This window comes from Gorilla gorilla, chromosome 19 (assembly GCF_029281585.2).
Source record: "Gorilla gorilla gorilla isolate KB3781 chromosome 19, NHGRI_mGorGor1-v2.1_pri, whole genome shotgun sequence".
NCBI classification, from domain to species: Eukaryota; Metazoa; Chordata; class Mammalia; order Primates; family Hominidae; genus Gorilla; species Gorilla gorilla.
The window spans coordinates 88610605-88626259 of NC_073243.2; the positions used below are offsets into that span (position 1 = coordinate 88610605).

The 15655-nt window shown below is 34.6% G+C and overlaps 1 long non-coding RNA gene across 3 annotated transcripts in view; it reads left to right on the forward strand.

The window, feature by feature from the left end:
- LOC115931261 (uncharacterized) overlaps positions 1-15655 on the forward strand; it is a 121505-nt gene that overhangs the window by 70310 nt on the left and 35540 nt on the right. For all 3 annotated transcript variants that reach the window (XR_010131798.1, XR_010131799.1, XR_010131797.1), the window contains exons 4-5: positions 6214-6307; positions 8240-8335. This is a non-coding gene — a long non-coding RNA (uncharacterized lncRNA). The remainder of the gene's footprint in view (positions 1-6213; positions 6308-8239; positions 8336-15655) is intronic.

The window sequence follows — 15655 nt, forward strand, 5'->3', positions numbered from 1 at the left end:
TCTTGCCATTAAATATTCTTTCCTATATGATTTTGAATGGTCTCATAATCTTTCATTGAGTGTTTGTGCTAAAATGTGTTTAACCTACCTCCAATTGCTGACAGTTTAGACTGTTATAATTTTTTTCTCTGCTATTTGTTATGAACATTTTGATAGTTAAATCTCGGTACACTTGCTTGATTTTTAAAAAATTTTTATTATGGTAAAATACATACAACATGACATTTTCCATTTTAATTATTTTAAGTGTATAATTTAACAGCATTAATTACATTCATTGTGTTGTGCATATTTACTTTCAAAATTTCATTATTCCAAATAGAAGCTCTGTATCTATTAAGCTATAACTCTGCCTTCTCCTAAATTGTGATAACCTTTAATCTACTGTCTGACTCTACAAATTTGCATATTATAGATATTGCATATAGTTGGACTTGTACAGTATTTAATTTTTGGTGTCTGGATTATTTCACTTTGCATGATGCTTTCAAGATTTTTCATGTTGTAGTGTGTATCAGAAATTTATTTGCTTTTGCGGCTGAATAATATTTCATTGTATGTATTATAGATTTTATTTTTTACATAGATGAAATCATTCTAATTTTCTCTTTTGTGTCTAGTTTACTGTGGTTAATTTGATATATGGATATTTATACATATTGTACATGCAGTAATAAATTATTTATTTTGATTATCATATAGTATTCCATTGTGGAAAATATATATGTCTATTTTACTGTTAGGCATTTGGGCATTTTGCAATTTTTTAGCTACTATGAATAATACTGCTATGAAGATTCTAGTATATGTCCTATGGTAAACTTATGTTTTTCTGTTGGATATATACTTTGGTGCAGAATTTCTGATTCATATATCCTGTTTTGGTAGATAAAGCCAAAGAGCTTCCCAATGTAATTATATCAATATATGTTATCACCACCATGAGAATTCTACATCCTCACCAAACTTGGCATTTTCTTTCTTTGCCATTTTTACCATTATGATGAGTATGTAGTAGTATAGCATTGTGTTTTGAATTTGCCTTCTCCTTATGACTCCATTAATTCTTTTGACTTTTGCCCATATCCATATTTGATTTTCTGTCTTCTTTTCCATTCATCTGTTGCAATTGTTTATATATTCTGGATATACATGGTTGTAGTTAAGTATTGTGTAGTCGTCTCTTATGATGTTCCTTGCCTTTTACCTTTTAGTATGTCTTTTGATAAATAAGAGTTTAGCCTTAATTCAGTCTAATTTATAAATTATTTTTCTCTTAAAATTAGCACTTCTGTTTTAAGTTTAAGAACACTTTGCTTACATCACAAAAATATTCTATTTTCCTATTTAATTATTGTTTCCTTTTTACATCTAGATCTGCAAATCTAGAATTTCTTTTTTGTACATAGTATGAAGTAGTGGCCAAGATATATATTTTTTCCACATGGATTTGCAATTGTCTCAGCACCGTTTATAGAAAACACTCTCGTTTCCTCATAGTACTGAACTATTACATTTACCTTTAATCAAGACTTCCATATATACTCCTATTTTTATATTTGGGAAGTATTGATTTAAGAACTCATATTTAACTTTGTCACAATGTATAGTCTGGAGGGTGGCTATGATTGAGAAGTCACACTAGCGGGGAACATAACCCAACAAATACACAGCATAATGGTGATTGGAATGGGATAGAGAGGAAAAATGTACTGAAACCATAATGCCAAACTGATTTATGAACTGGTTGCATATAGGACATGAACAATTAATGCAGTAATAAACTTTAAGATGAACAAATCAAAAGAGAAAAATATTTTTTTTTAGTTAATGAACATAATGTTATAAGTTGTATCCATATTGTGTATAAATTTCTTATAAGCAGTATTAAGAGATTGCCTAGTCACAATTTAAAAAAAAATGCCCCAAGCTCAGACGAAAGATAATTTGCATAGAGATAGATGATTACTGAAGTTTTGATATTGGAAGAAACTCTGAAATTAGACAATACATACAGTAAAGAAAGAAAATTAATTTAATCATCCTCCTTGTGTTCATTCATTCTTCACAAGTAGTAATTACTACAGACAAGTCTTATGAGCCTGAGGTTGGTAATAGATTACCTATTTATCAGAAATCAATTAGGGATGATTTTCTTTTACATTTCATATTTGCCACATAAAACATTATGCATAGATCGTTATGCATGATTATAAAAAGAGATTATATTTACAAATCTTCTATAATAATTAAATTTAAATCTAGTTTTATTAAAACTTTGGTGATAATAAACATCTTCACTAATAATGACAAAAAGTATTTTGTTTGCTGTCCTTTTTAGAAGTCAACATACTAAATATGTGCCCATTCCTTGAGTAACTTCTAGAATGTGGCATTGATTTATGCATAATTAGGGCAGGCAGCTAGTCTATTAATGTGATTTGAGGGATTCTAAGAAAATCCCCTTTGAATAAATTAACTCCTAGTTGAATCTTTTAAAATTCCCACCATTAGTGTTTTTCTCTGTAGACACTTTATAGGGGATGTATACAGAAAGTTAGGCATTACATTCCCTTGGAGAGGTAACACATTATCTGGCTAATGAATTAACAGAGAATAATTGGTTGGATTTACCACCACTATCCCTATTCATACATTAGCTGTATCCTGAAGGGAATAGGAAAGTAGAAAAATGCAGATCATCAGCAACAGGAAAAGACAGGAAAGTCAGTGAACAAAGAAGCAGCATATTTTTATCTAAATGTTTGGATTGTGGCCAGAAAGCCCATGTGAAGACAGTCTGCTAGTGTTTGCATGTGTATACACATATTTATTTTATTATAGTATTTCATACTGTGTAAACATGGATACACATATACATGTATACACATATTTATTTTATTATATTTCATATTGTATAAACTGTAATAAAATTTAATTCTATCAATATATTACAAATATATATGATATTGACACTTATCTAACACATTGCAGTTTCTGAGTCCTTATAAATTAAGTACAATTTTCAACTGTTTGAAAATTTTACACTATATTGCAATCTAAAAATTGAATAATAGTTTTCCTATCACATTGGAAAACAATTACATATATTTGCCTTTATAAAATTTATTTTAATGAGAACTATTGTTTGATTACTATTTATTCTTCTTTGAATAGAACATTACTGAGAAATGAATGATGAAATAAGCATGTGAAGGTACAAAGAAGAATGGACAGCAATCAATCTTTTAGAGGGTTAATACTTTTACTTAAGGAGTATTATGACCAACTTTAAAATTTTACATTTAATAGAAAATGTCACTTTTTTCTGCATGCAAATGGCATTTTTTTCTTCTTTGTACATTTTAGTACAGTCACTCTGAGAAAACAAAACAAAATATTTTGTCACACCATATTTTTATTCTATGTCAATGACTATTATCACTCTGGTCTTTTTTTTTTAATCTTTATAAATTTAAGGTGTACAAATGTAATTTTGTTACTTGGATATGTTGCATAGTGGTAAATCTATTTTTTCCTTACCAGGTAAAACTTATATTGAAGGACTGTTTGTTGGGCTTGGTTTTAACTATCCTTCATCATCTATACTGTCTTTCTACAAAGTAACATAAACGTGAATAGCTTTAAAGATATCTCTGTAGATCACATCTCACAAATGTAGATGTTACTCTTGACTTTTCTTTCTTGGGCTATAAACTTCACTGTCTGCCTATGTGAAGTATTCACTTAGAAGCCAAAATTTAGCACCCACAAAGATCTCTGAATTTTTTGTACTGTGTTAAAATGTTCTTGCATTGCTATAAAGAAATACTGGGCTGAGGATGGTGGCTAACATCTATAATCCCAGCATTTTGGGAGGCCAAGGTGGTGAGATAACTTGAGCTCAGAGGTTTGAGACCAGCCTTGGCAACATGGCAAAAACCCGCCTCTACAAATAATACAAAAATTAGTTGGTGCGGTGCTGTATGCCTGTAGCCCCAGCTACTTAGGAGGCTGAGGTAGGACAATCACTTGAATCCAGGAAGCAGAGGTTGCAGAGAGCTGAGATTGCATCACTGCGCTCCAGCCTGGGTGACAGAGCAAGACTCTGTCTAGAAAATAAAAATAAAAATAAATAAATACATACATATATACATACATATCTGAGACTGGATAACTTATAAAAAAAATTAGACTCATGGTTCTGCAGGCTTTACAGGAAGCATGGTGCTATCATCTGCTCAGCTTCTTGGGAGGCTACAGGAAACTTATCATGATGGTGGAAGATGAAGGTGGAACAGTCACATCACATGGCAAGAATGGGAACAAGAGACTAATGGCGGGGAGGTGCCATACACTTTTAAATGACCAAATCTTGTGAGAACTTACTCCATTTATGGGAACTCCACCTCCATGATCCAATCACTTCCCACCAGGTTCAATTTCAATGGCAGATTTTGATGGAACAAATATCCAAAGTACATCATTCCACTCCTGCCCCCCCGAAATCTCATGTCCTTCTCACATTCAAAACACAATCATGCCTTCCCATTAGTCCCCTAAAGTCTTAACTTATTCCAGCGTGAATTCAAAAATCCAAAGTCCCAAATCTCATCTGAGACAAAGTGAGTCTCTTCTTCCTATGAGCCTGTAAAATATAAAACAAGCTATTTACTTCCAAGATACGATGGGGATATAGGTATTGGATAGACATCAGCATCCTAAAAGGGAGTAATCTACCAAAAGAAAGGAGCTACAGGCCTCATGCAAGTTTGAATCCCAGTGGGGCAGTCATTAAATCCTAAAGTTCCAGAATATTCTCCTGTGACTTCATGTCCCACGTCCAGGGCACACTGGTACAAGAGGTAGGCTCCCAAGTCCTTGAGCAGGTCTGCTTCTGAGGATTTGCAGGGTGCAGCCTCCAAGGCTGCTCTCGTGGGCTGGAGTTGAGTGACTGTGGCATTTTCAGGTGTAGGGTGAAAGCTGCTGGTAGATTTAACATTCTTGGGTCTGGAGGATGTTGGCCCTCTTCCCGCAGCTCCACTAGGAAGTGTCCTGGTTGGGACTCTGTACAGAGCCTCCAACACCACATTTTCCCTCCTCATTGCCCTAGTAGAGGTTCTCAGTGTGGGCTTCACCCTGGCAGCAAGCTTTTGCTTAGACATCTAGGATTTTCCATGCATCCTTCAAAATTGGTGGAGGCTGCCAAGAATCTACCAGTCTTGCACTCTGTGCACCTGTAGTTTTAACACCACAAAGAAGCCACCAAGGCTTATGGCTTGCATTCTCTGAAGTGGCAGCCTGTGCTGTACTTTGGCCTCCTTGAGCCATGACTAGAGCTGGAGCAGTAGGGATGTGGGGAGCAGAATCCTGAGGCTGTGTAGGGCCGTGATGCTCTGGATCTTGCACACAAAACCATTCAGTCCTCCTAGGTTTCCAGGCCTGTAATGGGAGGAACATCCATGAAGGTCTCTAAAATGCCTTTGAGGTCTTTTTCGCATTAGCTTGGATATTAGCATTTGGTTCTTTTTTAATTATGCAAATATCTCTAGTGAGTGATTGCTCCACAGCCTGCTTAAACTCCTCACCTGAAATTAGGCTTTTGTTTTCCACCACATGGCCAGGCTGCAAATTTTCCAAACTTTTATGCTCTGCTTCCTGTTTAATATAAATTCCAACTGTAAGTCACTTATTTGCTCATGTGTCTGAGTACAGGCTGTTAGAAGCAGCCAGATTTTGAATTCTTTGATGCTTAGAAATTCCTTTTGCCAGATATCCCAAATCATGATTCTTTAGTTGAAGCTTCCACAGACCCCTAGAGCATAAATAGAATGCAGCCAAGTTTTTTGCTAAAGCATAACGTGTGACCTTCCTCCAGTTCCTAGTAAGTTACTTACCTCTATCTGAGCCCTCAGCAGCCTGGCCTTCACTGTTTGTATTACTTTAAACATTTTGGTCACAACCATTTAACCAGTCTTAAGAAATTCCAAACTTTCCTTCATCTTTCTGTCTTTTACTGAGCCCTCCAAAGTCTTCCAATCTCTGCCCATTACCCAGCTCTAAAGGTGCTTTCACATTTTCAGTCTTGATAGCAATGTCCCATTCCTCGACACCAATTTTTCTGTGTTAGCTGTTCTTGCATTGCTGTAAAGAAATATCTGAAACTGGGTAATTTATAAAGAAAAGAGTTTTAATTGGCTCACGTTTCTACAGCAAGCATGGTGATAATGTCTACTTGGCTTCTGGGGAGTCTTCAGGAAGCTTATAATCATGACAGAAGACAAAAGGGGAGCACGCATGTCACAAGGTGAGAAAGGGAGCGAGAGAAATGACAGCAGAGGTGCCACACTTTTAAATGACCAGATCTCAGGAGAACTCACTTTATTCATTAAAACTCTGCTCCCCATGATCCAATCACTTCCCCCAGGCCCCACCCCAAATATTAGGGATTAAATTTATACACGAGATTTGGGCAGAAACAAATATTCAAACTATATCATACACCTTCAACTTTCACTGTTCTACTCTTCCACATTATAGTACTATCCTCTTGTGAGATTCCAATGAGAAACTTAGAAGTCACTCTTAATATCTTTCCTTTTCTCTACAATTCAATTAATCAACAAATGTTGTAGGAAGTTTTCCACATAACTGCCTTATTATTTCTCCTGTTCTTTCCTTTAGTCCAGAGCTTCATTGTATTCAATGTGTACTACTGCAGTGTATAATTACTGTTGTATCTGTTTTAGTTTTTTGTATACAGTGACATGGTGTGAAAAAATCATTTTTAATTGGCTCTATGAACAAATGTCAGACAACAAGAATAATATTTGAGGACAGAATAATGACAATCAATTTTATGTCATAATGAAATATTTGGTTGTATTTTTGCCTGATTTAAATAAGAAGGCAGGCAAATAATAAATTTTTTAAAGTTTTAAATAAAAAGAATTTGTAACTTTGGAGGTAAAGTGCAGAAGAAATAATTTTAGTACCATTGGCAACTTCAATCAGTTTCTATAGTAAAATACAACAAGACATGGAGAAATCTAAGAAAAAAGTAACCAGTTTGGAAATAGACACAATAGGAAGGAAGTACAGCGAGCCTAGATATGCAGGATTGAAAATGAAGACCAATTCTTATTCCAATTCATAAAAAAAAAAACTATAAATGCCTTTTGGCCTTATCACTAATCTTTATGACAGGATCCAAAAATCTTAGACATCTTGCCCATTGATAAAATTTCTATGTGGAACAATCATTTGCAGTAAATACTATCAGGTAGCAAAATGGCTCATGGAAGAAAACTAAGGTTGTGGTATTCCCAAAGAATCCCAAAAGAGAGAAAGAAAAAGATGACTGACTGTGTAGCTGGCTAAATCTACTTGGGACTGTGGCACAGAGTCTATCAGTGTTCTACCCATATTCCCCTTGCATTGATACTTAAATGCATACTAGCCCATCTTTCAGTTACTTCCACCTTGCTCGAGGACGTTCACTGGCCTGGAACCCTTTCAGTCCTTATGTAAGTCAGGCCAGAGATGCAGGAATTAACAGTCTTCTGAGAGTGGCCCACATGCAGTGGTGGTTTCTGCACAAATATCCCATCTTTCTTGCTTCTTGGGAGGAATAACTCTGCGGAGCAAGTTGCACACCATCTCTTAGGTTTCCCCAGCGGAATTAAGCTCCAGTTGTAACTTTCTCCATAGTGTTGCTTGTACATATCTTTCCCTCTTTCCCTTACATATCTTACTTCCCATTCAACTGTTAGGGACTCCTAGAAACATCTTTGCAGTAAACTACTTCAATCTTTTTGTCAAAGTGTCTGCTTCTGGGAAAAATCTGAATTATGGCTATTGGTGCAGAAAAGGATCCTAAAAAACAAAATGTCATGATGGAAATTTGAAATTGGATATCTTGCCAGCCACATGGCAACAAGGACCATGTTGCTGACAGTCAGTGAGGTGACAAATATAGCATTACAATACTAAACCACTCACATGTTGAGACTCGCACACAGGAAATTAGGTTGTGATTCAGAACAGATGGAAATGCACTGATCCATGGAACATGTCTAGCATTTGAGAAAATGGGAGCAACGTGAATGATGAGATTCTATTGATTTTTAATCAAATTGTGGGATTGTGTTTGAAAAAAAAAAAAGATAAAGCAGTATTGAGCCCCTGGGGATGATGTATTCCCCCACTGAAGTTTTGTGTTTGTCCTTGATTCTGCCAGGAACTTCAGGACAAAAACCGGAAACTCAGGCTAAAAGCAGACCAAGTATATCGCATCAACAACTGATGTAATTTGGATCTGGGTTTTATTCTTTATGTGAGTTTGCTTATTTCTAATTTGACTAGTTTGTATATCTTCAAATTGCACATTTTTCTTGGTGAATTATAAACTTCAAGTTTTTGTTTCCTTGACCTATGTGCTCCTGAAACTCCGTTTCACTTCTCATCCACTCATCCTGTGAACTTCTTAGAATGGTAAAATTAGAAATTGAATTTACCGGCCGGGCGCGGTGGCTCACACCTGTAATCCCAGCACTTTGGGAGGCTGAGGCGGGTGGATCACGAGGTCAGGAAATTAAGACCATCCTGGCTAACACAGTGAAACCCCGTCTCTACCAAAAATACAAAAAATTAGCCAGGTGTGGTGGCGGGAGCCTGTAGTCCCAGCTACTCAGGAGGCTGAAGCAGGAGAATGGCGTGAACCTGAGAGGCAGAGCTTGCAGTGGGCCGAGATCACACCACTGCACTCCAGCCTGGGCAACAGAGCAAGATTCCGTCTCAAAAAAAAAAAAAAAAAACAGAAATTGAATTTACCTGCATTTTTCTTCTTTTGCAAATCTTACTCCCTGAAGCTTTCAACCTTAGAAGTTCTTTGATGAGTTTAATGAGATATTTTATATTTTTTATGCAGATTTTCTAGATGTCCTTGAATGTATGAGTGGTCTATTAAGACCTAATATTTTACAGTAGAAAGAAAAACAGTGTGTGTGTGTGTGTGTATATATATATATATATGATTGTGTGTAAGTATATATATGAGTATACATAATTTTAAATAAATACATGTTATCACTTAATGTAAATGAATAAACTTACTAAAAGTAGGTGTACATTCTATCTTTCCTCAGGAACTGTCTGATTACTTACCCTGACTACATACGTTAACTTAAAATACTTTATAAATATCCGCTTAACTGAGTAATTCTCTCTAGAAGTATGAACAAGTATAGTGTAGTAATAAAGATGTAAGCTCTTTAGTCATAGTCCTTGGGTTCAAATCTTAGCTTTAAATTTTTCCAGCTCTATTTCCTGGAGCAAATGAATAAACCTCCCATTGCATCAGGTTCTTCATTTGTAAAATGAGAGTAATAAAACTTGATGGGGCTTGAACAAGAATTAAATAATATAACACAGGAACAGTGCTTTGAACAGAGCCTGACACATAGAAAGAACACAATAATTGCAGGCAGTTAGTAATTGTATATGTACGTTGCCTGCTACAAATTAAACTTTGTCTTAAATATAACATGTTTGTAAGTTTATTATTTATTTGATTAACAGAAATACCTTCATCTAATCTCTGTTTTGTGAGACCAGGTAATTCACACTCCATACTAATCAATTTTTTAACTAGACCATTTAAGGTATTATTAAAAAGATGATAACTATGAGTTACATATTAGCTAAATATAAACTTTTTTAAACTATTGAACTACAGAAGTGACAAATCTGTATAATATTTATCAAATAAACAATATAATCTTTTTCTAAAAAATGCCCTGCCTAATACTAATACCCATTGTACTATTGTAACAAATGTAAATTTAAACAACACATTCCATAAAGATACCTGAAATTACACATCCTGCTGTTTTGATACTAATGTCTAAACTTTTATGCCACTTTCCTTTTTAGTGACTCCTTTCTATTATTTTATTAAAAAAAAAACATTTCAATTGAGATCAAATTTCTTAGAAAGTACCACAAATTGGCTGGGCACAGTGGCTCATGCCTTTAATCCCAGCATTTTGGGAGGGTGAGGCAGGTGGATCACCTGAGGTCAGGAGTTAGAGACCAGCTTGGCCAACATGGCAAAACCCTATCTCTACTAAAAATATATAAATTAACCAGGCATTGTGGCATGTGCCTGTGGTCCCAGCTACTCGGGAGGCTGAGGCCAGAGAATCACTTGAACTCAGGAGGTGGAGCTTGCAGTGAACCAAGTTCTCACCACTGCACTCCAGCGTGGGCGACAGAGCGAGACTCTATCTCAAAACAAAAACAAATGTATCAGAAACTATTAATATACTAGCAATCTTTTTTTAATCTTTTACATAAAAGTAAGCTTACTGAACTTGACCTTATTTTTGACACAGCTTAAAACATTGAGAAAACAGTGACGTGGGCTTCATAAATAATAGCCCACCTCAAATGACCTAATTTTGTAATTGACTATAATATATTTTCCTCATGTTTCTTCACAAAAATGATAGAAAAAGGAAGATTCTGAGATTGTTATTGCACTGCATTCTGTTGCTTTAGACAACATTCCAATCTCTTATGAAGTTGCAACCCTACCAATTGTCTTTAATGGCCGGTTTGCCCTTAAGAAGCAAATTCTCAGATACACATTATAGTCTTAAAATAATCTGGAAACTTGATGTTTTATATAAACTCATTAGGTGTTATTAAAATGAATTAAAAAGTCAAAAAATAAACAAAACATTTATACCCTATTCCCTATTGGGTAAACCCAACTATATTTATCATTCTTAGTTGATAAAATTAACAAATTTTATCTTTTAGCTGCCTAGACTCGTTATTTTGTTTTACCTTTAAAAACTAATATGAAAGAATTAAATACAGATAATATTTAATTAGAAATAACTTTTCATAAATTGTCTTTTTACTCTTACCAATTAATATTTGAACTAAATATTTGAATTTAAAAAATTTTTTGATAATTATTGCAAAGTAGTCAAATAGTTTTGATGAAAATATAATTGTGTTGTGTCTAGCTATATAATCTTTTTCGTACTGAAATCCCATAAATCCCATAGGTTATGAAAAACACATTTAAATTTCATTATCTCTACATACGTATGAGATTAATCTAAGATAGATACATTTTTGCAGTCAATTTCTGATTATCTACCCTAATGAAGGAAAATATTAGTGGGAATAACACCTACTGAGGGGTAAGCTTTCACTGATTCTCAATTGACATTCTAAGCTTTAGGAACTGAAACAACAAACAACATCAGGATCGTAACAGAAGTATGACTATTAAATTATAAAACACTTCTTTTTGTTTCCAAAAGCACCACTTTCATATTTACAATCGATACAAACTAAAAGTATTGTTCATACTATATTTTGTACAGATCGTAAATATACAATATAATGTTGCTCCTTTTCAAAGTTCTATCACAATTAACTACTACTGGGAATATCAGGTTTGTTTTTGTTGTTGTTGTTGAGACAAGAGTCTTGCTCTGTCGCCCAGGCTGGAGTGCAGTGGTGTGATCTCGGCTCACTGAAACCTCCCCCTCTGCTGCCTCCCAGGTTCAAACGATTCTCCTGCATCAGCCTTCTGAGTAGCTTGGATTACAGGCATACGCCAACATGCCAGGCTAATTTTTGTATTTTTGGTAGAGATGGGGTTTCACCATGTTAGTCAGGTTGGTCTAGAACTCCTGACCTCATGATCCGCCCACCTCGGCCTCTCAAAGTGCTGGGATTACAGGCATGAGCCACCACACCCAGCTGGGAGAAATTTGGAAATCTCTGTTATTGTTTAAATGTATTAAAATTCAATGTTTAGATAACTCAAATATAGGCTTAATCGAAAATGCTTATAAAGATTTTTGCATAGGGATAATAAATAGCACCTTAAAAATGTGATGAGATACAATAAATATTGGTATAGCTATAGGATGTGTATAGCAGTCTTTACTCACTTGCAGGTTTGCAAACAAGGGTTAACTACAGTCTAAAAATATTAAATGAAACTTTCCAGAATTTAAAAATTAATAAGTATTAAATTGCATGCCATTCCAAGTAGCCTGATGAAATGTTGTACCATTCCACTTTGTCTTGCCCTGGACGTGAGTCATCTCTTTACAGTGTATCCAAACTGTATATGTAACCAGCTCGTTAGTCACTTAGTAGTCTTGTTGGTGATCAGACTGACTGCCATGGTGTCCAAATGCTGGTATTAAAGGAACTCATATTACTTAATAATGCTCTCAGAGCACAAGAGTAGTGATGTTGGTAATTCAAATATGTCCAACAAAAGCTATAAAGTGCTTCATCTAAGTTAAAAATTTAGATTTTACCTAATTATGAAAAAAATCATATGCCAACAGTGCTAACATCTATGGTATGAACAAATCTTCTATCCATAAAACTGTGAAGAAGCAAAAAGAAATTTGTGTATAGCATACATAGTCATTCATCATTTAAAGATGGAGATACCTTCAGAGAAATGTGTTGTTAGGTGATCTTTGTCATCGTGTGAACATCATAGACTGAACTTAAACCTAGAGGGTATAGCCTGCTATGACCTCTGTTACGTGGTACAGCCTATTGCTCCTAGGCTACAAACTTTTACAGCATGTTACTGTACTAAATGCTATAGGCAATTGTAACATGATGATATTTATGTACATAAACATATCTAAACATATAAAAGGTACAGTAAAAATATGGTATAAAATATAAAAAAAATACACCTGTATAGGGCAGCACCACTATAATCTTATGGAAACACCATTGTATATGCAGTCAGTTGCTAACAGAGCATTACTGTATAGGGCTCAGTATCATTTTAGGTTTCGAGCATCCACTGGGAGTCTTGGAACATCGTCCTTACAGATAAGAGGAGATAATAGTGTTGGTTTTTTAGTGTTGTTGTAATACATTACCAAAAACCAGATAGCTTGGATCACAGATTTTCATTCTATACATTTCTGAGGTCCAGAATTCCAAAATCAAGGCATTGGCAGTGTTAGTTTCTTCCAGAGGCTCTGAGGGAGGACCTGTTCTATGTCTCTCTCTGCACTTCTGGTTAGAAGCTGCAATCCATGATGTTCCTTGACTAGTAGATGTGTCACTCCAATCTCAGCCTGTCCTCACAAGAACCCTGCCTTTGGGTATTGTTTTGTCTTCTTTTCTTTCCTATAGGACACAAATCATTGTGGATTAATCCATGGTTAATCCATGATGATCTCATCTTGAAATACTTAATTGAATTACATCTGCAAAGACTCTTTATTCAAAGAAGTTCACGCTCAAAGGAAAAATATTTTGGGGGAGCTATTATTCAATCTAATATAGAATAGAATAGAATATAGTCTTTAAATATTTTGAGTAATATTTAACAACATGTAAAAATATTAACTGTAGAATGTTACACCAAAACTAGATATAGAACATAAATATATCTTGTCTTTCTGCATACTAGAATATGAGTAGTATAATATTATCCAGATTTTATATACAAATTGCTAGACGGCAATATAAACAAATGATACTAGTGTTGTGGGACCTCAAGGGAGTGAGGACTACAGATGCATTTTTTTCTTTTAATTGTGTTTTTCACATGTTTTCAAATAACCACGACTTACTTTTATGACAATTTAAGTTATAAAGTAATGAGCTATTATATATTTTAGTGTTATTCACTGTATTCATTGCGTTAATATTCTTAATTTAAAATATAGTGTTAAATCAAGTTTAACCTAAAGCTGCCTCCTTACATATTTTAAGCTTGGCCTAAAGGCTTTTCTGTACATCGTGAACTGTAATAAGTGGAGGTGTAAACATACCATAGCCTACACTTGTGCCAGTCACAGAGTTTTGGCCAAGCAAATGTAACCAACTGTTCGAGCCATGTTCAAACAAGGCAAACACCGAGCTGTAACCCACCCAGCTGTTTCTGTACCTCACTTCCATTTTCTATCCATAAATCTTCTTCCACCACATGGCTGCGCTGGAGTCTCTGAGCCTACCTGGGCTTGGAAGGCTGCCCAATTCGCGAATCATTCATTGCTCAATTAAACTTTAAATTTAGTTCAGCTGAAGTTTTTCTTTTATCAATAGTAAACAGATACATATGCATTTGTATATGCGTGTGTATATATGCATATATACACGTAAGTGTGTGTATTCATGTGTATATACATATATTTTGATCACAAATTTAATTTTGGTCACAAACACTGACAGTTACAGTGAAATCACGTAAAAAAGGCTAGAAGCAGAAGTTTTCATGTTCCCTTAGGAATATTCTGTGAAATGTATTAGTATTAGTCCCTAAAATCTAATTGTCTTTAAATATTTTCTAAAGTTTTGAGGTCTTAACTACTAAAGACCTTGTTGTGGCTATTTGTAATTATATTTGTTAATTAAATCAAAATACTATATATTGAGAGGCCGATATTACTTCTGACTTTGAGCATATATTAAAACTACTTTTTTGATTTGGGATGATACTTGTAAATCTGATTTTTTTTTTCCCTGAATGAAGCCTTTGCAGGATATAAAGTCATCTTTGGTGAGTAATTTATATGGATTTATTGCTTCACAAACCTTTCATCTCTTTGCCTACCGAGCAAAAGCAGGAGACTTGGGCTCAAGTTCAGTCCTTATGGATTACAGGATGTATGCCCTTGGGTAGTTTATTCCTTCATTTTTGTTGCAGTTTTCAGGGATCAATATGTAACATTACTTAATTCTTCTCTAGTTCTGATTCAATAAAGAATATGAGAGGAGATAAATGTTTATTAAAATGTAACTTATAATAATGGCAATGCTAATTGGTTAAAATAACTTTAGAAACTCCTCCAATTGGATATGCAAGCAATTTCTTATTATTTAAAGTCAACTAAATTGTTACCTGCAAGTATTCCTTGGACAATGCCTGATTGAATAAGTTTATGTCCTGGAAAAACAGTAGAGCATGGCCTGCCAGGAGGTTGGCAGGAATGAAAGAGAGAAACTGAAAAGTACCTGCAGAGAGAAAGAGTCTTTCTCCCAATTAGTCTTCCACATCAAGTCAGTTATCCTTTCTCTTCTAGGGAGGTCAATGATGGGGTGTGAAGATGCAGGAAGTGTAACTCTCATCACTCATTTTATTTATGTTTTCTTTTACTTTGCTTCCACGGATATACAAAACATGAGCCATAAACATTCTTCCTCACACAGGATTTGCCCTCTCTACCCCTGAGGCTAATATGAGCATCCAATAAAAATTTAGTATGATCTTATGGCCATTTGTAGCCACTCACACACAATATGACAGAAATTCACACAAAATGTGTTTCTGAAACATACATTGCCCTTTAATGATTTTATGATTTTCTTCATATTATTTTGCCATTGTTCCAATTTGATACTGTCCTTTTTTTCTTACAATCTTCTTAATTTCTTTTCCAAATCACACAATTGTTTTCTCTTATTTAAAAAAAATTCTTTACAACTGTGAAGTAATATGCATCTAGTTAATATTTGAATTTGAAGTGTTGATTTCATTTATTCTGATTGACCAATAACCACTGGTTATTAAATATTTTAAATATAAATCTTGTTTATTTCATTACATTGTTATTGTTTAACAGTCTTTTCCAATAGTTTG